The sequence below is a fragment of the Acromyrmex echinatior genome, chromosome 2, assembly GCF_024713525.1.
Source record: "Acromyrmex echinatior isolate Ae372 chromosome 2, ASM2471352v2, whole genome shotgun sequence".
Classification (NCBI taxonomy): Eukaryota; Metazoa; Arthropoda; class Insecta; order Hymenoptera; family Formicidae; genus Acromyrmex; species Acromyrmex echinatior.
In genome coordinates, this window is record NC_141853.1 from 25,924,828 (window position 1) to 25,952,461 (window position 27,634).

At 30.8% G+C, this 27,634-nt stretch overlaps 1 protein-coding gene and 1 long non-coding RNA gene across 5 annotated transcripts in view; one reads left to right on the forward strand and one right to left on the reverse strand.

The window, feature by feature from the left end:
- The window catches only part of LOC105147119 (ribonuclease P protein subunit p40), a 52,853-nt gene that overhangs the window by 22,567 nt on the left and 2,652 nt on the right, over positions 1-27,634 (reverse strand). The window lies entirely within an intron of this gene.
- On the forward strand, positions 16,793-25,781 carry LOC147910706 (uncharacterized). Its single transcript, XR_015544216.1, has 2 exons — positions 16,793-20,330; positions 20,437-25,781. It is a non-coding gene; the product is annotated as an uncharacterized LOC147910706 (long non-coding RNA).

Consider the following 27,634-nt stretch of genomic DNA (forward strand, 5'->3'; position numbering starts at 1 on the left):
TATTTGTTGAGTGTACTTGAATGGACTTTTATTCATCATTCACAAGTGGTCAAATAACGAATGAATTTTTATTCGTCATTCATAAATAGTTCAGTAACGAATAAATTTTTATTCATCATTCACAAGTGATCGAATAATGAATAAATTTTTATTGTTTATTTTGTTTTATTATTTAAATAAATAATTATTGAATAATGCCCATCCTGACATATATTATATATAAGTATATATGTATATATACATGTCATATAATGAAATTAAATAAATGGCGCGCGTAGTGTATATTGTTCTAATATTATAAAATAATACACTCACTTCCAAAAAAAGCGATACACTAAAAATTTCGGAAAATTTTACCAATTTCAAATAATCATAACTTAATAAATAAAATAAACATAAAAATATGTTTAAAAATATATACAAATTGAAATTTGAAATATCTACTTTAAGAATATTTGAATAAGAATTGTACCGGGTTATTATTTTCAAAACGTCGGATGCCAAAGTGAGAAAATGCTGTGAGAAAGTTTGATAATTAAAAATCTAAGTTTGTGATAATGCATGGCGTGAATCAGATGTCTTAATGGAACAACACGTACGTAAAAATATTGAATTTTATCTATTTTTTTATCAAGCTCGATACAATAATTTTTCGTTGAGTTATTTCGAATTTAAGATATTACTGTCGTTAGATCAAATTATGGTTGTAATTCTTCTCAATATGAATTGTATGGAGTTTGAATGATCGGAATGTCATTGTGTATGTGTGGTGCATATACGCGCGCGTATGTATGTATGTGTATGTATATAGGAGGAGACATGTGGGGATCTTTGTTCTATGAAATTTCCGCTTCATTTCGTCTTCAGATGAATAAATTTTTATTGTTTATTTTAATCTCTTATAAATGTGTACGCATATCGATGCAAGATCTAATTGAGGAAAAGAGGAACCGCCAACAAATCTGCAGCAATTGAAAGCAGCATTGAAAAACATACTCACACGATGCGCAAAAACCGCACGATCAGCAACCTTCTAGTTATAGTGCGCATCGAGTAATGCTGGCAATGTAAAATACTGAGTAAAATACATAGGTAAGTTTGATTGACTGTATTTTCTTAAAAAAATCGTACAAAGCTTAATTTTTAATTTGTAAAAGACAAGTCCATACTTTACAGTTATCATAAAATTTGCGAAAAAAATTTAATCCATCCCGTAGAGTGCGTCGAACTACGAAAATTTCTTAAGACAAAACACATCCTTGTTTTTGAAAAGACAGGTCAGGTAGAAATAAGGATAGATTCAAAATCCATTAAAAGCTTTGTAAAGTACAGACTTTATCCTTGAGAATGGAAAAAAAAACTTTTAAATGCAATCATTTTTTTTACAAAATTATGCTTACTTTAAGTTACGCAAAATTTTGATATAAATTTATATTGCGATAATTTTGTTGTTGAGTGTATATAGTTAAATTAAATACCGCAGAATAATATAATATATAGTTAAACTAAATACCTCAATAAATAAATTTATTTACAAATTTTCAGCATATCAAGATCTCTTTAATAGATGCCTATTGAACATCAAAAGACCCCGCACAAATCTTATGGAAATTAGATTTCCATAAGATGGAATTGGCTGAAAATTTGATATGTAGTTTTTGTCGTTTTGAAAAATCTTCACAGGCACAATCCTTTATGGGTGCGTTCCGAGTTACGCATAAAGCGCGTGATGCATCATTTGTCCTTGTTATTCATCAAATAATAAAGAAGAATAAAACGATATATGCATGTGTAATTCGAAACGCAATCCTATAATGAATCGTTTAACTTCTATGAAACGTTACTTTTCGAAAACTGACTAATATCATAATATCTTATTTTCAATAAGTACGATGCATTCCTACATCATTGTTTGCACTTTCTATTTTATATTTTTAAATAAAAAGCTATAAGGATAACAATTGACTTAATTGTCTCTCACAAATCGGGGTGCTTGATTATTATTGTCCCCTCGCCTCTCACAGGATTTGATTTATATTTGTCATAAAAATACTTAAATTGTTTGTACAAACTTCCTCCTTCTAGGCGCACGGCCTATCAATATAAACTACTTTGATTCTGCAGGGTATTTCATAAAAACATGTTAATACTGTAAGAGATAAATCTATACACTAAAATAAATAATGCTGTGAACCAACACAGGATGTCGAGTGTAAATTACAAATCATTTCTTAAGCAAGTAAATACACGTATATGTTTCAACCCTCGGTTCGGATCTTTATCAGTCCAATTAATAAAACAAATTATTTGAAGAAAACCGTATTAAAGAGAGAATGTTTTTCTTTGTTAGTGATTTGATGCTTTTTGATTAAAGAATAACTCGCTTGCTATGGTCGCACTCTCCTTTATTGTTATAAACAGGTTCGTACAGTAAAATGATATGACTTCGTGTTTCGTGATCACACGTGTCCTTTTTCGAGAGCTCGACAAAACGTAATGGCTGGTCGTGAACTGCACACGCATCCGCAATATGGCTGGCTGGCAAGGGGGCCATCCGGCCGAAACTATAATAAATACGCTCTAACCCAAGGCGCCATCGTCCCTTCGATCGAGTGGATGCCGAGTGGCGGATAATAAGAACGTCGATAGCGCCGATCTCAATCTCAAACAGTTCTGAATTGATGATATATGATTAATGGATATATATGATTAATGGTCAATACTTATCGTAATCTGGTCATCAAATTCCGATTTACAGAATTACAATAATTTTTATTATTATGTCGGAGAATCACAATTATATGAAAAATAATGTCACTTACATGAAGTTGTGAGAACTATGAGTAACCATATTATTAAAATTATCCGATTTACTATTTAAAAAAATGATAATGGGAGAAAATTAATGTTAATGTTAATATTTATTTAAAAATATTTTTAACAAATTAATTTAAATTTATATAACAAAAGAAACGAGACTTCTATGGAGGTGCTGATGATTTGAGCAATAGATACACAATGAATTACAAAACAAATCGCACAAGTATTGTACTAAAAACAAAACAACAAGGAGGAAATATTACATCACTGTAAATAAATTAACATATAATGATTATATTAACATATAATGATTCTAACCATAATGTGTCATTTTAAATTCGAACCTCGTTTCTGTTTCTTTATGTAAATCATCTCTGATAACAATCTTTTATTTAAAATTTTTCTCCATCTATAATATTTTAACATTGTCTTAATCAAAATTATAATTCGGGATAATTCAATCATAACTCTGTGTTAACTGAAGAGAATGCGCATTTTTAAACATCTGTCCGTTTGACCGACGTATGATACATCACAATCCTTAGGCCCTGCGCACAATAGAAGGAATAAGGAATTAGGAATAAAGAATAAACGATTTCAATCTATCAAAAATCGTGTATTCCGATGTATCCGATTTCTGATAGGTTAAAATCGTTTATTCTTTATTCCTAATTCCTTATACCTTCTATTGTGCATAAGGCCTTGCAATCAATTTTATAAACCATATTGGAATGAGACAATATCTTTTTGTACCTTAATAAAACTATTTAACTTATTAATACCTCTGTATGCGTACTAAAGGAACATTGTTAACAAAATTCTTAATTTTGTCAGATATATATATAGAGAATGAAAAGTACCGTGAAAAATCGTTGTTTTTTGTTTACTTCCAAAGTCTGTTCACTATGTTTCTGATATTCGGATATTATGTGATTTAAATGATCAAACTTTTTGTAGAGTTTCTTCTTAATTGTTGAGAAAAGATTAAACTTAAAGGATAATCATTGTTTAGTAGAATCTTAATGATATTATCAAAATTATTACAATAAAATCTAAAATGTAATAGTAGTAATACGATTAGACTGATAAATTAGACTGATAAATCAATTAGACTGATTATTATGTCTATAATGTAAGACAAAGTGTGCTCGTGCGCAAGAATTTCTACCAATAAAAGAGCGTGACAAGTTTCCGTCATCTTGTAAAATTTAAATGAGTATTTAAAGCAAATTGAGCGAGTTCTTAAAGAATGTAAATATAAATATTTATTGTAAGCGTAATTTTGACATAAACGCCAACAGTCAAATGTAACAGGTAATAAATACATACGTAAAAAAATATAAATACATTAAAATTATTATGATAGTAACTATATGTTTATAAATTTAAACATTTGAGAGAAATGAGAATATTCCTAAACAATATCTTTGTAAACCGATAGATAGGGCGAGGCGGATCCTGACTACACCACGATTTCCTGATCTTAATCCATTAGATTTTTATTTTTGGCCATTTAAAATCTATTGTGTATTCAATGCCAATGTAACAATGTAGATGAGAAAAGATATGAAATAGATTTAAGACTAACTTTCAAAAATAGTTGGTATTTTTGAAGGAGTGCGGAACTCAATGCTAAGGCGTACAATAGCATGTGTTGACGCACAAGGCGAGTATTTTGAACATTTTCTTAATCATCAAAACTTGAAAATTAAGTAATGTAGGTTCATATGACGTTTTTTATTTATTTTTTTTACTTATTTTAGTATGTAGATTTACCTCCTAAAGTATTGACATGCATTTATGAAACAACTTTATTAATATTTTCTTGTGGTATTCTATTACCAGCATCAAATATATTATCGAATAATATGGTTGATAAATATTTGTGCGTTTAGAAAACACTATTTGCGCTATAAACGCTATCGACGCCAATAGTGTGATAGTGTTAGCACAAGCTCCATGAACGACCCTAGCGTAGTATTAGTAGCATTCGTCGAAGTTAATATAAAAGATTCTGTTCTCAACAACCAACCAAACTTTTCTCTCTAATAATTTAAATTTTTAGTTTCGCATATATCTAACATGAATTTTAAATTTTCTCGTAGTGAATAACAGAACGCAATCTCAATTGCAATCTCTATGCTATGACTTGCTGTTAGATTGGAGTGAACGTATTCTTGCTTGTCGTAAATGTTATTGTATTTTTAATTTTTTTAAAGTTTCTGCCGAATTCAACTTGCGTATTTGATTTCACAAATGTGCAGAAAGTCGAAGGTTTCTTGTTACTGGCAATTGTTGCCTAACGGCAAGCCATCATGCAATTGAGATTGCATTCTGTTATTGACTACGAGCAATTTAAAATTCACGTTACATATACCTACGGTACACTGAATGGTTGCGTTCAGCAGACTCAACTATTGCGAAACAGATCCATGAGCGCTCGCTATTGGTGTATTCTTTTAGATCATTAGATTGCTTTCACATGCAGCGTAACTTGCGTAAGCATAACTTGCGTCAGCCAATTAAATCGTCTCAACTAGAGAGAATAATGCGTAGTAGCTGATATAATTTGATACGATATGCTTGGTTGACGCAAGTTACGCACGCTGCATGTGAAAGCAACCTCACTGAGCGCTCAATCATTCGAGCTCTTTCATCTGATTGGCATATTCCAGATCCTAAAACATAGAATCAAATGAAAGAGCTCACTTAGCGTTCAGTGAGCGGTTGTCGTTCTGAATGCGCCCAATAGATGCGCGTTCAGCAGAACGCAACAGTTTTGCAATTTTATGATTGCTGAACGATCCTAGATGCACTCAATTTTTCAACATGTTTGTTCAACGATTAACATGATTTTCAGTAAAGTAAAAGTATACTGAGTCAAACAAAACGTGTTGAGCAAAAATGTCTGCAAAGCGATTGTATCTCTTTATGAAATATCTAAGCTTCATAGTGTTGCGTTTCAGGCTTATTTCCTGGTATTATGTTGTTTCGAGTCTGTGTGAAATTTTGAGTGAAATAAAAGAGATCTGAAAATTAGCCTCCGGATTCCGCAATATGATTTGATATTTTTATATAAAAAAAAGATATATAGAATCCTGAAATGCAATACTACAAAGACATTTGATAAAGAAATGCAATCGTTTTGCAGCTTTTGTCGCCATACTTTGCAGCTTTAGAGTCTCAGCACAATAAAGGGTCCTCTACATAAAAATCGTAGACAGTGGTGTCTTAAGTCGTAGGAAACTGACCAATCATAATCAAATATAAGGAGAATACTCGATTAGAATTAGTCATAACCGAGTCACAAATCGTGAGTCGTATGTCAACGCACAATGTTTTGACGCATCTGCGGTATCGATCTCATTACGCGTCGTTCTCTTGTGATGGTAACATGTCTACATCAGCGGTCACCTTTGGTAAAATTACAAATCGTTAACGGTTAAGTGATATAATTACATCATATAACTTTTTAAATATTTTAATACTTGAGATATAAATTGTCAATGCATGTATAACGAAATAATGTGTAAATTTCGAAATGATTAAAAAACATAATCTTATATATCAAGTTCTTCGTACATTAATCAAATATATATATATATGCAAAAATTTTTATTTATTTGCAATGTTGTAATAATACAATTGTAACAATTGTACAGTTGTTAATAACTGTATTATTACAACATTGTAAATAAATAAAAATTTTTGCATATGTACTGATTCGATTAATGTACGAAGGCCTTAATATATTGGATATGGGAATAAGTTTCCGCCCTTTTTAAATGAAAAAGATGTGTTTATTTAAACAAATCTATATAAGTGAGTTTATTCAAAGTATGCTCCTTCGGAAGCGACAACTTTCTTCCACCTTTCCGGTAATAAACGGATTCCTCGAATGAAAAAATTTGATTCTTTTGAAGCGATCCATTCATCAAGCCATTTTTTGATACCTTCATAAGAATTGAATCGTTCTCCAGAAAGGCCGACTGCATGGATCGGAACAAATGGAAATCTGAAGGGGCAATATTCGGTGAATACGGCGGGGCAGAATTTCCCACTTTACTCCTTCCAAGTATTTCTTGACCGGTTTTACAACGTGGCCTAGCGTTGTCATGTAACAGAATCAGCTTGTTGTGCCTATTGTCCCATTTCGGTCGTTTTTCTTTCAAAGCTTGGTTTAAACGTATCAGTTGTAGCCGATAACGCCAGTGACGGTTTCGGACGGTTTGAGCAGCTAATATAATATATAATACCTCTTTGATCCTATCAGATGCACAACATAATCTTCGAAGCATGGATATTTCGTTTTGGCGTTGATGGACCTGGTTCACCTGGCATCATCCATGCCTTCAAACATTTAGGGTTATCGTAGTAGATCCATTTTTTATCGCCAGTTACGATACGATGTAGAAAACCCTTCCTTTGTTGTCATTGAAGCATCTCGCAGATGACCAAACGTCTTTCCATGTCTCTCTCTTTCAATTTGTATGGCATCCAATTTCCTTCTTTTTGCATCATTTCCATTGCGTGTAGACGTTTTCCAACAGTGGATCTATCAACATTTAACTCTTTTGCCAACCTATCGAGCGATAATCACACGAATCTTCTTCGAGTAATGCTTGCAATTCTGCATCTTCAAATTTTTTCGGTGCACCTTCGCGTTCTTTGTCACGCACGTCAAAATCATCACTGTTGAATCGCCGAAACCATTCTTTACAACTAGTTTTCGATGGAGCATGCTCACTGTAATTATCTACGAACAAACGATGCGTTTCCGCAGCACTTTTCTTAAAATAAAATAATAGAGTAAAATTTCCCGCAAATGTTGCTTTTTTGGAATAAATTCCGACATTTTCAACGCAAAAAAAGTTACTTTTTGTTACGCTTCGAACGAATGCCATCTATTGGGCTCAAAAGTTTGGACACACATCTTTCAAAAACATGTCTTGCCGTTCTATCAAACACACGAGCAATGCTACTAACGACATCTTTCTGCAATGGGCGGAAACTTATTCCCATACCCAATATAAGTTTATATTTTTTAATCATTTCAAAATTTGTTACACATTATTTCGAATGAAGTAGAATTAGTAATATCACAATTAAAAGACTCCGCATATGCATTATAGAAATTGGATTTCGGAATTGGCTGAAAATTTGATATATAATAGATCTTGTCGTCCTGATGAAAAATTTTCATAAGCATGATTCCTTATAATGAACTATTTGACTTCTATGAGACGCTACTTTTCGAAACTGGTTAATGTCACAATAGCTGCGTTCACAACGGGCGGCGACTTTTGGTGTGTGTGTGTGTGTGTGTGTGGAGTAGTCCACACATCAGAATTTTTTGTGAATTTTGAATGTGTAGAATTCCATATAAGGCAGTCTTTTAATGCGGAGTCTTTTAATTGCGATATTACTAATTCTATTTCATTTTAAAAGTTCGGAAAAATTTCGGCGCACAATTCAAATGACTAAAAATATAGTATATATGTATAGTCAGAGCTTAAAAGATTGCAACATTTTTTTGTTGGGTTTCGGAATGCAACTTGTTCACCGAGCGATTGGTTCTTCATGGATCGACAAATAAAAACCAACCATTTGATGAGTAGGCTGCATTCTGAAACCTATTTTTAAAAAGTGTTGCAACCTTTTAGGTCCTGACTATACATTAGAGCTCAGAAAAGATGCACGGATAACATAAAATTCAGATACCCGCCCACAGACTCATTACTCCGGCATACGGATTTGGACCGCAGGTATTCGCTAAGTCAGATACCCGCAGAACTGTGTACGATACAGGTATCCGAGGAATCATGCGTAATACAGATACCCGTGGAACCGTGTACGAGTATTCGTTATATGTTACAGATCATATTTGTGCATAACTTTATTAATCTTAAAGATTTGTGTTTTAGAACATTTGTAGTGATTCTCGTTTCGTTAGTAGTTAATTTAAAACACTAAAAACAATAGTCAAAGCATTAATATTTGATGACGAATTTATAGATTCAGTAAAAGATAATATTGAGCTTTTTGAACCAATATGTAATAAATAAATGTTTAATAAATTTTGCACAAAAATATAACTCAACACTTGCAGAAGTAACACACTTCTCTTTGGTTAACTATTTGTCTTCCATAGAAATTCTGGGATTTTCAACCTGTGTTAGAACGTCGAAAAAAAATGGCATTTAATATTTATGCACTTGTTGCATATTATTTGCATCCTAAATATGATAATACAAATGAAACATTATTAACTGAGTAAATACAGAATATACATACTTTTTTATTAGATACTCTTAATACAAAAGGAATAGCTGATTTTTACGCATTTCAAGAAAAAGTAGAAATCTTTCAAACTTTGTTCAAAAACCACATTGAAGATCCAATACTATTTTGGGATATGGTAAAAGTATATCATTCAAATTTATCTTCCTTGGCATTAAGATTGCAACAAATACCTGCATCATCAGCACAAATTGAAAGATTATTTTCAAATTAGTCTTTCGTGCATTCACCCATACGCAATCGTTTAGAGTTTGAGCGATCTAAAAAGCTGCATATATTACATATTTCACGCATAAAATTCTTGATTCAAATATTTCTGATGATTATTAGTTTTATCTATATAATTTGATAAATGTTTTTTATGGTTATCTATATCATATAAACATGACTAAAAATATTAAAGAATGTGCATACTGAAAAAATTAATAGCTAAAAAATTAATTTGAAATCAGACAACTTATAAACTTTGTTTTATGTTTAATTTTTTTTATATTTAATTTATGTTCGTGTTAATTTTATTAATGCATATTCTAGCTAGAGAATTAGTTGGATATCAGATAATTTGTTTAAAAAATTTGTTTTTTATTTAATTTACGTTTATGTTAATTTTATCGATACATATTCCATGTTGAATAAAATATTAATATACAATATATGTATATATACATATAATGCATATTCTGTGATCTAAAGGATTAAAAAAAAGCCACAGCATAGACTTTTGCATAACGCTATATATAACACATAAGATATAAGAGAACCAATCAGAGTATTGAATGAAGAACTCTATGGCTATTTCGTGATTTATTATAGAATGACCATGACTGGATTCTTTTATGCTTTATGCCTTATGCGTTATGCAAAAGTCTGTGCTACGGCCTTAAGGCCTTAACATTGCATACACTTTGGGCTTGTAAACAAATATTTATTTTTACTTTATACTATCTTACAGTGAGGCTTTTTTAGTTTTTCTATCTGAGAAAAACATTTGATAAACAGCATTGATTTTCAACGAAGTTGTAGCAATTTAAAGTTGTCCGGATCTCAGAAATTGATATTGTAATGTGCCTAGAAAATAGAATTGTATACAGTGTTTACATATACATATACATATTGTACATATACATATTGTATATATATGTAAAATATATGTAAAATATATAATATAAAAAGTAAGAGTTTTTATACTTTGCTTAATTTAATCCTTGTGTACTCACAGTCGAAAGTCAAAATGTTCATAATACATCACAGGAATATCCTGAAAATGTAGTATCTTTAACCAATTCCTGTATTTTGGACATTTCATAGACTATTTTTTCCACTCTCAGATTTCTCTCTGATATTGATGATACACAATTTACAATAGCCTACATGAGATGCGTTCCGTTATCCACTGTGAGTACTGAAAATCTATAGTTTGTATTATGTACACTATAGATTTTTATAGTTTACATAGTCTACATTATCTAACAAAAAAATGTAAACATCACGTAGATTTCGTAAATAATCCGTGTAGACGTAATCTTAAAATCTACGGCACAATCCTGATTTTTTTTCGTTCATTTACACATAGGGTAAGTCAGATGAAGATACCATGTCGGGTAAAATGCCACTTGTTAATAATTTCCATGTTTATCCTTAGATTTAGCGTTAGTGACGCGCTCAGTTTATTTATTTGTAAGCCAACACTCAGTGTCATATCATTGTTGATTTACAAATAAACAAACTGAGCGCGTCACTAACGCTATCTAAGCTATAACTACTAACGGTCAATTATTTTTGAAGATTGTGAATTTATCAAGGTAAGTTGAAAAAATACTGTTTTGATCACATTTTACACGATATTTAGAATTCACATTAATCCTTTGTGGATTTTATTTCACAAATACGCAGTAGATTACATTGAAGTTTAGTATCAAATGAATTTTCTAACTTCTTAAATGATTTTTGATAGCACATGTTTGATATAGAAATTTCTGATAATATTTTTTCTAGTCGTGTTGGAGTAAGATGCTACTTTTTTGTCGGTGTAAGATGACAAGGGGCATTTTAATATAAAGGTGTTTTATTTGGTAATTATAAAGATGTTTTATTTTGGTAATTATACAGAATAGGTTCAGCAATTTAAAAATCAATAAAATTAGGCTTACTAGACACGTTTTTGCATGAAGCGAACGGCAAAAAAAGTGTCGCTCTGCCCGAACAAAATATTAAGCATTAAAGTTGATGACTATTCAGATTAGGAAATCTGTCACAGTCACGAAATACTGCGATGCGGTAACATTTCTCTGCTCTAATTATACAATTCTCTGCTATAAACACAAAATCAGTGGTTTAAAAATATATTCTTTGTTCTAAAATACAAATTCTCTGATTTACAAAACAAAAACGCGTCGAATAAGCCTAATTTTATTGATTTTTAAGCTGCGGAATATGTTATTCTATATAATTGTCTTTATTTTTTTTAATAGGTATTAATTATTTTTAATTACTTTTCAGAAAAGAATCTAAATAATGCCAAGAAAGTATTTGAACTACAGACCGCGGCAGTTGGTCGGAAGATAACTTAAAATTTTTTATGGTTAAAAGAGACTGTAAAACTGTACGGCAGGCCTCAAAAGATTATCCAATACCGTACACTCAAACGAGGAATAGCTACAGACAACTTCGAAAAGATTCCTCTTGGACCTAGGATGTCTGCGAGGTTATGAATTGAATTTAGTGCAGTATATACAAAATATGGAAAAAGTTGGATATCCTTTAATAAGAACTTCTTTGCGTAAGTTAGTTTATTTTTTTGCGGAAGCCAACAACATTCCTCATAAATTCAATAATGGCTGGCTACGACTGGATAAATTCATTTTTAAAGAGGCACCCAGTATTAAGGATATGTAAAGCTGAAGGTGTCTCAATTGCCCATGGTTTAGGTATGTGTAAAGAAGAAGTAAAAAAATACTACAATTTATTGAAGGAAACCTTAATCATTAATAATTTAATTACTAAACCCAGCAAAATTTATAATGTCGTGATGAAACAGGACTGCAGCTGAATCCTGGAATGATCCTGAAAAAGTTATTGCAATAAAAGGAACAAAAGTAGTAAGTCAAATCACTTCTGCAGAAAAAGAAACAATTAGTGTTGTGGCTTGCTGTAATACAGAGGGGAAATTTATTCCATCATAATGTAAGGATCATGCAAAAAACCTGAATTCAAGGATGGAATGCTAGTAGGATCCTTTATATATATATATGAACCAAAAATCTGCTTATGCATGTACAGATATTTTCTTAGATTGGCTCAAAGAACTTCTTACCAAGAAAGGAAAATGACAAAGTATTACTCATTTTAGATAGCCATAGCTTTCATTATTCGGATATTCGTGTACTTGATTTTGCATCAAAGAATGATATTATTTTATTATGTCTTCCCAGTCACACAACTCATTATTTGTAATCTCTGGACCGATCATTTTTCAAATCATTGAAATTGGAAAACTGCAATTTCTTCGTGGATTTTCAATCATCCAGACCGAAGAGTCACAAGATATCAATTTGCTACGCTGTTGAATGAAGTTTGGACGAAGGCAACTACTATAGAAAATGGATCTTCTGGATCTTTTAAAGTTTTGTGGAATATATCCCTTTAATGAGAATGCCGTACCCGAATACGCTTCCGCAATATCAGAAAATGCCCGTCCATCTGACGAGTCAATTCCATCTACGAGTACCTTTGTTAATAATTCGGGACAATTATCCAATATTACAACGCAAGATTCAGAAATTATTCAAAATGACACTCAAACAGTACAAAGTCAATTTGAGACAAATATTCATCGTTTATCTACAATTGTTAAGATCAAATTTGAAGATACCAATCCTGAAACAAAATTAAAACCTAAAAGAAAACAACGTGCGATGCTCCTAATATGTCAAGAAAACATTGAAAATATAAAAAAAAGAAGTGAGAAAAGACAAGATAAAGAAAAAAAGTCTGTAGGAAAGAAGAATATAACAAAAAGAAAGAAAAATGTACAAAAAAATAAGGAAAATAGCTCTAAAAAACGAAGAATAATTTTGTCTTTGAATATTTGCTATGATGATTTAGAAAGACGATTATTGTGCAATCTGTAAGCTTTATTATTATGATAAAGAAGGACCCAGATGTGATTGGGTAAAGACTGATTGTTGTAACAAATGGATTCATGAAGACTGTCAAGAAAATAAAGACTATTTAGTTTGTAAGAAATAATTATTTTCTATTGTTGCTATTGAGAAGAGTTGCAAACTTTCATTCTTTTAATACTTAGAGACTTTATTTGAAGAATTCTCTATTATTGCTGTTGAAAAAATAGCGTACCTATATTTTATTTTTCATTTACTACCTATAAGGATTGTTAAGAAAAAATAATTCTTTATTTTTAGAATAGCTAGTCTCTATTGTTGAGAAGAATAGCATTGATAAAAATATTCTTACAGATCATATATTATGTTTTATTTAGTTGCGATGTTAAGGCATCTTATCCCAGGTCTTGTGGCATCTTATCCAATAGGTTGGTTAGGATACCACTTTATAAAGATTTTATTTTTTTACTGTGATATAAAAGTCTTATGAGATACATATATGTAACTAAATCATAATAAATAAAACTAATAAAACTTTTCATTGGTTTTATATTCTTTTATGTATCGATAACGGTTAAAAATATATCGCGATCCAAAATTAACTATGGCATCTTCACCCGACTCACCCTATTCTAATAAAAAACATATTTTAGTTTTGGGAGTGAACGAAATAAAGATTTGATTCACACTCAGTTTATTTCAATATCCCTATAAATAGAATTTAAAAAAAATTACAATACAAGGTGTAACAGAGCGATCGTACCAGGCTTTCTTGAAAAATATGCATTTTTTAAAAAAATGTTTCAGATAAAAGTTTTTCGACTTCAAGGGGAACATAATATGATATCACTGGTTAGACCTTAGATAACGTTGTCAAGGTGAGAGCAAGATCACGTTGAATTCTTTTAATGGAACCCCTATTTTTCATTACATATTCTTGTAGCTTACTTCGAGAGCTTTTCAAAACATTCTAATAAAACTCTTTCTTATTAAATACATTTCGAGTTATAAAGCTTGAAAGTTACAGTGTCATCGGCATTAGCATTATCCAAGGTGTTCGACCGACAACTAAACCTCTTGAATGTTGTTTAGGATCATGAGCTGGATAACATTAAAAATTTATTTCTACGTAAAAATGAAAATAACAGGTACAATCTCCAATGGCTTTGATCTTGACAAATGTTATCCAGGTTATGATTCTGAACTACATTCAAAATGTCATCGGTTGGATAATGTTAATTCCGGCGGTGCTGTAATCTGCAAGCCTTATAACTCGAAAAGTACTCAATGGAAATGAATAATTATATTATTATATTATTTTGGAAAGCTCTCGAGATGTACTGCAAGAATATGTAATGAAAAATGGAGATTCCATTTAAAAAATTCAACGTAACCTTACCCTGATCTTGACGTCACCTAAAGTCTAACTAATGATTCCATATTATGTCTCCCTTGAAATCGAAAAATTTTTGTCTAAAACATTTTTTAAGAAAATACGTATTTTTCAAAAAATTAGCCTGGTACGATCGTTCTGTTACACCCTGTATATGTATATTAAATTGACAAAGAAAAAAAAATTTTTTAATCGGCATCTTGGGCTCAAAAGCTTAAAAAATATTTAGATTTAGAGGTAGCTAGTGAACAATTTTTAAATCAAAGTTTCGATTTTCCTTAATACATGAATCATTTGATTCAAAAATAATAACTTAATCTGGATTTTGTATGTAGTATTGTATGTTTTTTTGGTCATTGAACACGATATATTAATTCATTTACAACAATTTTTAAATCAAAGTTTCGATTTTCTTTAATACATGAATCATTTGATTCAAAAATAACTTAATTCGGATTTTGAATATAGTACTGTATGTTTTTTGGTCGCTGAACACGATATAATAATTCATTTAACCTACATAATATAAAAAAAGTACATATATAAAAAAGTAAAATACATAATATAAAAAAATATAATTTAATTAATTGAGATAAACTACATATTATGTAGTACATTTTTTATTATATATTCATTTCATTTTCTAATAAAGAGTTTTTTTATTGTCAAATTGAGACATTTGATTCGAAGATATCAAAACCATAAAGCAATATACTTTAGAACTTATAAAAAAATTCTATCCTTTAAAACGTTTTATAAAATGCAACTTTTAAAGGCCTTGGAGATCCCGACAAAATTCCAACTGGATTTTGTTCTGAGTAAACAGACCTATAATTTGAGGGGAATAACGACTCATTTGAACGCTTGGAATCTTGCTAAAATCGACTTTGAACTCAAAATTTTGGTTATTTTTTCACATTATTCGGGCTGAATTTCTTAAGACGTACATGGTAGAAGAAAATGAATTATTTCATCGTGTTCAGCCACCAAAAAAACATACAATACCACATTTAAAATCCGGATTAAGCCATTTTTGCATTAAATCAAACATGTATTTAAAAAAATCGAAACTTTGATTTAAAAATCTTTCACCAGCGATCTCTAAATTTTAATATTTTTTGATAAAAATTTAGGTGTTCTTTTGGAATGAAATAGAAGCTTTTCAACTGAAAGGCAGATTAAAAAAAAATTTTTTTCTCTTGTCAGTCTAATGTATGTATAGAATATATATTAGGTGTACAAAAAAGTTCTGGATTTTCCATCCACTTCGCGTTTCTGAAGAAAAATGCTGCTGAAGCCACTGCAATGATTTGTGCTGCATATGGAGAGAACGCTGTAAGTCATGCTACATGTAAAAGACGGTATCAAAAGTTTCGCCAAGGAGATTTCAGTCTTAAAGATGAATCGCGTGCTGGACGCCCTGAAAATATTGAAACGGACGAATTGCAAGCACTGCTGGATATAAACTCTGCGCAAACTGAAAAAGAGCTTGCAGAACAGCTTGGCGTTACGCAGCAAGCCATTTCCGTACGATTACATACGATGTTTTGATTGAATTTTACAAAAAAAAGCTCAGAACTTTTTTGTACACCTAATAGATATATATGTATATAGATATATACAGGATAAATCAATTATTGAACCTTTTTATCCTATGAGAAAATTATCGACTGCACACGTTATAATCCAATTAGATAGAAGTCGATAATTTATAGGTAAAAAGTCATAGAGTAAAAAGCTGATTCAATAACTTTAATTCATCCTGTATATATACGAGAGCAAATCAATAACTGTTTCAAGACAGGCGATGTTGCTGATGCAAGTTCGCATTACCATCGTGTACTACCATCTTTCAGACAACGCCATATAAAATTTCAGAGTGATTCATGCAATAGTCTTGATTTGACAGCAATTCGTAGTGAGCGTATTTGATGTTTTCCGATACAATGGAAAAAGAGCAATATCGATCCGCGATTCATTTCTTATTTTTGGGTGGAAAACCGTGCGAAGAAATAAAAACGAAGTTGGATGCCGTCTATAAGAACTCTTCATCATCTATGACAACCGTCAGATATTGGTTCAATGACTTCAAACGTGGTCGTTCGTCAGTTTTTGATGAGGAGCGCCCAGGCTGTCCGGCAGACGTGGTTACTGGGGAAATCGTTAAAAAAGTCGATCACGACATGATTCTCGCTGATCGCCAAGTCAACGTAGTAGTTAATACGCAAATGTAGTCTTAGAACTTTATTTCAAATATCTCGTACGTTTCGGTTCACTTTGGAACTATCCTCAGCAATACAATCTCAAATATAACTAAAAAAATTACCATCATATTTACAGATTTTATGTTGTAAAATCTAATCGAAATATTAATGTAAAAAAATTATAATATAAATATTTCATACCAATACATCAAACAAGTTACAAATTAAAATTAAAAACTGATGATTCACCCCAAACATAAAAAAAATTCGTTTCAAACATTGGATCAAAATTATACTTGAACAATTAATTTAACAATTAATTAACCTCTAGAGAATATCATGTTTAAATATTAATCGCATATTAATCGCAGCTCGACAGAAACAAGACTAATACATTTTATTTAATAAGTAAAACGTGTCAGGTCAACAAGGAAAATAAAAAGGAAAAAAGGACAACGTCAATACATAAACAGTAATTGTATAAAAACCATTAAAATAAAACTATTTATTGTCTTTTAATAATTGTATGTAAGTGTGATGTATCCTCTGTATTTGAGTGTAAATTAAGACTATTTTGTTGCATGAGTATATGAAGGTACACAGATATTAATCGTTTATTAAGAAAATGTTCTTCATCCAATATCACATTCTCTCAATCGAAGTCATGCCCATATTCAATCCAGTGTTCTGTGATCACCAATTGGTTGTTACTATTCCGGTTAATATGATTCCGATGCTCAGACAATCAGTTTTAAGTTTTCTTTCTGTCTGTTCAACATATGAGGCATCGCAGGATTTACGTGAGATATTATACGCAACATTTTTTCTCTTTTCTCTTGGGAGAATGTCTTTATATCCGTTAATCAAATTGTTTAATTTATTTGAACTAGTAAAAATAAATTTAGTGTTAAAGATTATACTAATTCTATTGAATTCCTCTGAAATTGTTGGAATATAAGGTAGTAGAAACCAGATATATCAAGAAATCCCTCTTGATTTCCTCTTTTGATTCTTTTTGTTTCGTACCTTTATGAATAAGAATTTTTTAACGTGCATTGATAATATTAAAAATTAAATCAATCGGATTATTATTTTTTAGTAAATTACTGATAATGTGTTCGAAATTTTTTTGGTGATATTTAGGGTCCGATAATAAAAATCTCATCTTATGCCTATTATTATGCCTTTTTTTTGTGCGAGTGAATGTGACGATAAGAAATTAAGATATCTTCCCGAATACGCAGGCTTATGATATCAGTCAAACTCAATTAGATTGTTTTTATTAATAATAGTAATATCCAAAAAATTTATTTTGTCACCAAATTCTAAAGTAAATTTTAATCTGTCATGTAATGAATTAAAAATCTCAAGTGTAAAATCAACAAGATTTTTTGGAACTGCCATAACAATATCGTTCACGAAAATAAAACAAGGGTTGAAAACTCAAAGTCTCTAAAGCCCTGGTTTCCAAATCTTTCATAACTAAATCAGCAACAATTGGAGAGAGAGGCGAATATATATCCATAGGGGTTTTTTTTTATAAAACTTTACCAAAATTTTATAAAACTGCCCATCAAAGCTAAAATAAGTTGAATTAAGTACCATCCGTACTCCCAACATAAATTCATCTTTCGAGATCTTGACCTTATCCATCAAAAAATTCCATCTCTTATCTATACTCTCTATAGCCAAATCAATAGATATTAATGAACAAGGACACAACATCCAATGAAATTAAGACATATTCAGTTTTAAAATGTGTCCCTTTAAGTTTTTCTACCAATTGAAAACTATTGTCAATATTATAAAACGATTTTGGTACATTTTTTTGAGATGACATCATGAATGAAAGTTGCATAAAGAGGACTATCTTTATATTATTAATCTGAATGGGTAATCCAATTTTAGGTAAAGCGTACGCTCTCGGTAAACGTTAAAAAAATGTTTCTTCAAACATACAATAAATTCATATAACAAATCAAATTAACAAAGACTCCTTACAAATCCAAAGAAATTGGAAAGGACATTAGGAGTCAGGCGCAGAAGACGTCGCGTAAATAATACACCTATAAGGTGTAAAACCTGTTTATTCTACTAAACGCGCTTTCATGTTTCGGCTCACTTTTAAGCCCTCCTCAGAGATAACACAAACTAAATAACATAAATAAATTGTGAATAAAAATTATCCCATCAGGTGAGTTCCCTACCTCGAGAATTTAAATGTCAGAATTAAATCCAAAAACAATAAAAGAAAAAGAAAAATAAACGAAAATAAGGAAATATCGAAATAGAGAATATGAAAAATTAATTTATTAAAAAACTTTAAGATTATAATTAATTATCCCGAAAATAAGGACACTCACCGTGATCACAAATCACAAACTATTAGGTGTACAACTTTGCTTCCGCCGTTTTTTTCCGAAATTCGAGGCTTTATTGTAAAAAACTGGTTATACATTTATGATTCAAAGTATTATATTGTCCATCGCTAGCCACTACTTTCTCCCATCTTTCGGGCAACGTACGAATCCCGCGTCGAAAAAACTGGTCATCTTTTGAGGCGATCCACGAATCGATCCAATTTTTTACTTTTTTATAAGACCAGAAGTGCTGGTCAGCCAGGCCGTGTGCCATTGATCGAAACAAGTGATAGTCAGAGGGAGCAACGTCTGGAGAATACGGCGGGTAGGATAGGACTTCCCATTTCAACGTTTCCAAGTATGTAAATTAACATTTTCAATCGAGAATAACTTTATGATGCAGACACGAATCGACTAATGTTTCTATGGGGTTATGTTGACAGATGCCCAAGTTTATTGTATGACGTCTATGATCTATTTATTTCGACCACCACTTACTTCTAAAGCCATCTATAGGAAAACGGCGGAAGCAAAGTTATACACCTAATATATCGCAAACATTACTATGAATAATTCAAAAACCGGTTCTTGATATGTTGGCTAATCAATATCAGACACAATGAGTCACTTTTAATTTTAGCTAGTATTATTCGAGATTACAAATGGAAAAATTTAACATTAAAACGCTAATCAATTCCAAGAACAAGAAAGTTGGAAAGTAATCGATCGACACGTTAGAAAGATTCATTACTGCGTACGACGCTGACTGACTAGACGTGACAACAACTTAAGCCTTATAGCTTGTCTATGATCGAGAGGTAGACCTTGGGAAGCCCCTCCATATCTGCAGCTTGAGTCTATGCGTCTGTCTCCTGATGAACATCATCTCCGCAATCAATCTCTTCCTATAGTGAAGCTCCTCGTCCAGGACTGTAACGTTGTCCCAATTGAAATTATGGCCTTCTTGTAACTGATGCTGCCGTTATGACATTACGAGTAGATGTGTTCCATTGGATGTAGTTCTTATGCTTCATGATTCTTGACCTCAGTTGTCTGCACGTCTGTCCCACATAACTCGCGTCGCAATTCTTACACGAAATCTTATAAGCAACATTCGACTTCTTGTCACGCGGTAAGAAGTCACTATCACTTATACATCCTAATGAATTCTCATAATTTATTGATATTATAAAACGATACTCTCATATGATCGCTATTCAATCTACCAAACTTTTCAGTAATATCATGAACGAAAGGAACAGTGAACTACGAAAGCTGTACTACATCAATGCTATTATCATTAACAACACTCTTCCTATTACTAGCTATAATAATGTTCTTCAACCGGTTGCTAATATTCTCAAAATATAAAGTTCAATGGATAATCATTTCTCTAACAATACCTTAATTATGAAACACAAATTATCAAAATTTAGGATTCGAAAGCAAAATCACCCTATGAACTAATGCTGTGATCGTATCCCTATTTTTTGAGAAATCGGGTGCTGTGACTAAAAGTTCAAATATCTATGTAACTTCGGAAGACGTAAGCCCTTGGAAGTATACCATCATAACAAACTTCTATATGTGGAATTAGATATATACTTTTCTTCTTTCCAACTAACCAATAAAGCGCGTAAGCCCGTTATAATCCTCCTCATCAAATCCTTTTTTTCCAATTGGCATTTAAATTCTCGAGGTAGGGGAATTCACAATGACAGGATAATTTTTATTCAGTTTATTTATGTTAGTTTGTGTTATCTCTAAGGAGGACTCAAAAGTGAGCCGAAACATGTAAACGCGTTTAGTAGAATAAAGAAGTTTTACGCCTTATAGGTGTATTATTTACACGACGTCTTCTGCGCCTGATTCCTAGTACTCTTGTCCTTTCCAATTTCTTTTGTTACAATAAATGTTTTTTTTTATAATAAAAAAAGGGGGAGACTAAACTCATTATTTTTAACGTTTTTAAAAATGTTTTTTAAATACAATATTTTTAAAAACATTTTCAAAAACATTGTCTGCTGATTGGGATACCTTGCATCATTGTTTGAACATCGCGTCCAGCATCAAAATAATATTTGATAGGAACAATGTTATTAAGAAACTTCTTATTCTGTTTTTTCTTTAATCTAACTTATTTTCCATAATTACAAATCTCTTTTTTAAATTACATTTAAATGTGACTTCTTTTCTTTCAAAGAACAAATTGCAAATGCTTTATTTAAGAATTTATCTACGAATATAAAAAATCTAGACGTCGAGCATAATCAATAGACCTATACGCATTATTTAATTCTATCTTTAACATTCTTCGTGTGAATTGTTGTTCAAAATAATTAAATTTATGTACAGACTTAAAGTGAGATAAATTAATCTTACGATTAGATATACAATATGAATGTCGTGATACTAAATTATTATTAATACAATGTTAAGTGAATTTAATTCTTATCTTATTGTTGATGACATTTTTGTGATGTTTGATCTAATGTTTTATCAAGTTAACAGTAATAATATCAAATATAAATCATATAAAATCAAAAAATGATGAAAAATGACGTTGACGCAAAGTTTTCTTAATAAACGGTTAATATCTGAGTGCCTTCATATACTCATGCAACAAAATAATCTTAATTTACGCTCAGATACAGAGGGTGTAAACACATACATACAATTATTAAAAGACATTAAATAATTGTATTTTGACGGTTTTTATACAATTATTGTTTATGTATTGATGTTGTCCTTTTTATTTTCCTTGTTGACCTGACACGTCTTACTTATTAGATAAAATGTATTAGTTTTGTTTCTGTCGAGCTGCGATTAATATGCGTTTAAACATGATATTCTCTAGAGGTTATCAATTAATTATTCAAGTATAATTTTGATTCAATGTTTGAAACGAATTTTTTTTATGTTTTGAATCACCAGTTTTTAATTCTAACTTGTTTGATGTATTGGTATGAAATATTTATATTGCAATTTTTGGTTGCAATATTTCGATTAGATTTTACAACATCAAATCTGTAAATATGATGGTAATTTTTTCCCTTGGACATAAAACGAGTTATATTTTGAGATTGTATTCCTGAGGATGGTTCCAAAGTGAATTGAAATGTACGAGATATTTTTTGGAATAAAGTTCTAAGATTACATTGATTGGTTCTAAGATTACATGGTTTGATATAACTATCACGCTGACTCTTATTCGCCCTGATTAATTGGATTTTTTTTTGTTGTTCAACAAATAAAGTTTTCAATAAAATAAATATAATATATAGTATTTCGTTCGTAATTGTTTGTAGTTCAACTCATAATAAAATAGAGATTTTTAAAAGAATGATTCCCCGACTTTAAGATAAAGAAAAATTATTAACATATCTTGATTCAAAATTGTAATTATAGAGATTTTCCTTTCATTTGTAATTGAATATTTTAAAAGTTACAACATAATTTAAACTAATTAATTACAAACGAAACGAGAATCACTACAAATGGTTCTAAAACACAAATCTTTAAAATTAACAAAGTTACGCACAAATATTATCTATAGCATATAGCGGATACCTGCATTGAGGCAGGTACTCGTATCACGTACGATTCCTCGGGTACCCATATCGTATACGATTCTGCGAGTACTCTAATTTGCCGGATACCCGCGGAACCGGTCCAGATCCGTGTGGGTAACGGAGCGAGCGGGCGGGTACCCGAATATTCGGGTATTCCGATCTCTACTACATACTATACCGAGTATTTAATAATTCTGACAACGCTCGTCGGCAGGTAGAGCAGATTAAACTGAATCAAAAAATCCTCTACCAATTTTGCAATTTTCGCAAATGTTAACAAGATATTTACTAAAAATCGCTAAATATTAGTTTTCAATAATTTCTTATTCGAATACTACTAACTAACTTTACAGAAAAACAGCGAAAGATATAAAATGTTTAATTTCTTCTCATAGAACTCTAAGAATTTTTTAAGAATTTTTTTATCAACTGTTTAGTACAGCATTTTCTTATTGGCAACTATTTTTATTGGCAACATGAAAAAATACAGTATTAAAAAATTATGAAAAAATTCTCAGAACTTTGTCACAATTAGGAAAATAGCATTTACACACAGATTTACGTGTCATTGACACATCACAACATCAATATCTCACTCACACATACATATGAATTTTCGTATAACAATTGTTTTAATTAGACGTCCAATTTTAAGAACTCCACGCTGTTTCTTCATGCAAACTACTATATAGTCTGTGGATTACTATTTCGTAAGTACAAATTGTACAGCTTTTATAGGAAGCAAATGTTGTCACAATATGACAGCTCTGGAGCGCCATATTGTATACTAAGAAATAATAAAGATCTTAATTTCAAAATTTTTTTGTCATTCTTAGCATAGATTCCTTCCAGATAATTAATATCACGTGATATTAATTTTGTCACTAGTGTCTGATTTCAGGTGCGATCCACTTGATGTTATAAATTCTTCGAAACTTTTACTTGACCAATCGGAAAAAATAATTTTACCTGAGCAATCAAAAAATGCTTCGAAGCATTCGTAGCATCAAGTGAACCGTAGCCAAGCATAACCTTCGTCTGACGCTGAAAATTAATATATCCAACTTGTAGTGTCAATTTATGATTTCCGATTACCTACTCATTGTAGAATCAGCTTTACAGCGAATTTAGGTTAGGAACATAAATCTCTAATACCGAATGCGTAAAAGTTAAAAGTTAAAGTATATCTATTAATTTAATATTTATGTTTTTATTACGTAAATTTTATTTATATATTTATTCATACTACTTGAAAACGAAGCCATCGCAATAAAATTTGTATAAATTATCATAATATACGTTGTTTTTCTTTTTTCGTTATTGGTTGATCCTGATTCCCATAATCGGGAATAATCGAGGTAAACCAATTGTACTCCAAAAAAGAAAGTGAAAATCGGTCATCAGATAGATTTTTCGAAAATCGTGAATGATGCAAACAGTCGAAAATGGCAAATGAAGGTTTTGGAAATTTCTTAATTCCCTTAATACTAAGATCACCTGATCATAGCATACCCACGTTTAAATAATATAAGATTTTGACTAATACCCCCTTCTTTAACTTTTTTATTTAGAAATTTTATATATAATATTCAGGTACTGGAGCGGGATGAATATCTTTATCCTTCACTTATATCTAACATTTTCCACAGGGGCCTCTCAATTGACTTAACTATAATTTTTTCTCTTCATATAGCAGGAATATTTTCTATTATGGGAGCAATTAATTTTATCTCCACAATTTTAAATATACATCAAAAATTATATCTATAGATAAAATCCCATTATTAGTTTGATCAATTTTAATTACTGCCATTCTACTTCTTTTGCTCCCAGTACTCGGGAGCAATTATCATATTACTAACAGATCGAAATCTATGTAAATCATTCTTTGATCCATCTGGAGGTGGAAATTTTAATACAAACGCTTCCTATTTTATAAACGAATGAAATCCTATTTTATACCAACGCTTATTTTGATTTTTCGGACACTGAAGTTTATCAAAGTATATATATATATATATATAAGGGTAGCGAAACTACCCTTTCTCCTCCTCCTCCTCTGGCCGATGAATTTCCAATTTTTTGTAGAAATCACAGTACCACGCTTCCAAATAAAGATCACTAGGCTGAAAGGGGTCAGTCAGACCAACGCATCATTTTAACAAAACTACCCTTCAAATACTGAGCGTCTGCAACTATGATACCACGCGACCAGTATTATAGATCGATGAATGAGATTCGCATTTCGTGAATCTCGTGTTCGCTTGACGAAACATACATTGCCGCGATGGTAGGAATCAACAGTATAACGATCTTGATATGCATATCAAGATCATTGGTGTTCCCAGCCGAAATCACTGTAAGATCTTAAAGCTCCAGCTTCGACCGATATGAGCATTTACTTCTTATTGGTTGTTTTTACATGTATGGTTTAAGATCGTAAAATTCTTATTGTTATTAATAGATATAGATATCAACGAGATATTATTGAAGACTATCAATTCTAAACAAATTTTCGTCTTTATAAAAAGGACCGCGAGGCCTGAAAGTAATTGAAGAACGCTGACATTATACAATTGATATAAATTTGTGATTATTAATATAATTATTTGGTTAATATCAGGGTTGGCAAATGTTACTTTTCAATTATTTTGCCATTACTGTTTATAAACAATTTGATGACGATGTTGCAATTTTTTATGACGGTAACGCAAAATAAGTACTAAGATTGTACTAAGGTTAGAAAAGTCACTTTGAAAAGTAATTTGTCACCATTACATATTACTCACTGAAAAAAATAGTAAGTAACGAGCAACACATAACAAATAACGAGTAAAACGTAACGCGTTACAAAGAAGTTATTTTTTTCACAATAACGAATGATTTTTTCAACTCGTTGCAAATAACGATTGACTTTTTTAAAGTTTGCGGCACACGATGTTTGTTTTCCTGCTAGATTGCTAGCTGGGTTAGAATCTTGCCACCGTATTGGCTGTGATGCTGTCAGTGCCAGCATATTTTATTATTAGGTGTAGTAAAAAGAAATCCATTATTTTTTCAATAGATGGCTTTAGTAATCTGTATCACGCGTAGATGAGATACAGATTACTAAAGCCATCTATTGGAAAAATAATGGATTTCTTTTTACTACATCTAATATTTATAATTTCTCAATTATTCTTAGGGCTAGTTGTTCCAACTTTAGATAAACTATGTGATAATATATTTATTTATTGCATAAACAAAAGAATAAAAGAGTAAAACATAAGAGAATAAGAGAGTAAGACAGTGAGCTGTTTATCAAAAAGTGGAATAACCCAGCCTTAATCAGTTAAATTTTAATAAGAATCCCATAAAGCCCTATATCCACGGTGCTAAAACTCTGTCCGAATTCCTATCGAGAAATGTGTAACCAATCAACTAGCTATTTTTCAGTAAAAACTACATGTTAATTGGCTACATATTCTTAAATCCAAGAACTCAGACAGAGACTATGGATATTAATAAAAGTGTATTTAATAATAAATTAAAAAAGATCAAAATTAAAATTAAGTATAAATCAATTTCCACTCCATTCCCCCTCCCCTCGATTTTTTATATTCATTAAAGCTAGATAGATCGTAGAGTTTACTATTCTAAAAAGTGAATTGTAATTCATAAACGTTCAAAAAATTTGGAAAACCCTGGTTTTTTATCTTTTTTTGTACATAAATATATTGTTGTTTGTACATAAATACATTGTTCTTTAAACGTACACACAGAAATTTCTTAATCTTCAAATCTAATTTGTAAAATATATTATACTATACAATATAAACATAAGTACATTCTGATTTTAGTAACAATGCTTGTGTTCAGCAGAAGTTTTGCAATTCGTTTTATGATTCTCTGAAATAGGACCATTTCTCTTGATCTAAAAGCCAACCAATCAATGCGAAGAAAACGGTTGCAAAATAAACGTTCTGCTGAACACAGCCTATGTTCCGCTCGTTTGTAATATACGAAAAAGCCTAAATATCTCGGAAAATATAAGTTTTACAGAAAAGTATTTCAGACAAATGTTGTAAGGTTCAAAAATATATTTACTGATCTTATCAATTTGATCTTGGGAGGCGTCGCCAAGATCAGAATAAGATTACATCGATTTTTTTTAAATAATACACTCTACTTTTAATTCCACTCTACTTTTAATAATAGAATCTAATAGCTAATGTCAAGAGCTTTCTATAATGCTATAAGAAAATATTTTTTCATTAAGTACTTTTTGAGTTATGATGCTTGAAAGTTTAAAGCTTAAAGTTTACTGAAGGCATTACTCAAGGTGTCCCATCGACGGCTAAAATTTTGCACTTCAAAAGTCATTTTTATATAAAAATTAAAATAAAAAAGAAACCAGACCTCCAAAAGAAGAATCTCCAAAGACCTTGATCTTAACGAATGTTATCCAGGACAAGATTCTGAACATTTAAGAAATTTTAGCCGTCGGTCGAACACCTTGCGTAATATAAATACCAGCGGTATCTTAACTTTCAAGCCTTGTAACTCAAAAGTACTCAATAAAAAAAATATTTTCTTATAGTATTTTAGAAAGCTCTCGATACCATTATATTAAATTCTGTAATCAAAAGTATAGGATGTTCCACTTAAAAAAATCGATATGACTCTGATCTGATCTTGCAACGCCATCCAAGGTCAAACTGATAAGATCAGTAAATAGATCTTTTTGAACCCTACAACTTTGATTTAAAACATTTTTTTTGTGAAACTTATATTTTCCAAATTATTCAGGTGTCCCAATCTTTTTGGAACATCCTGTGCATCGTACATGTATATGTAATATGTAATCTGTATGTAACTTGTATAA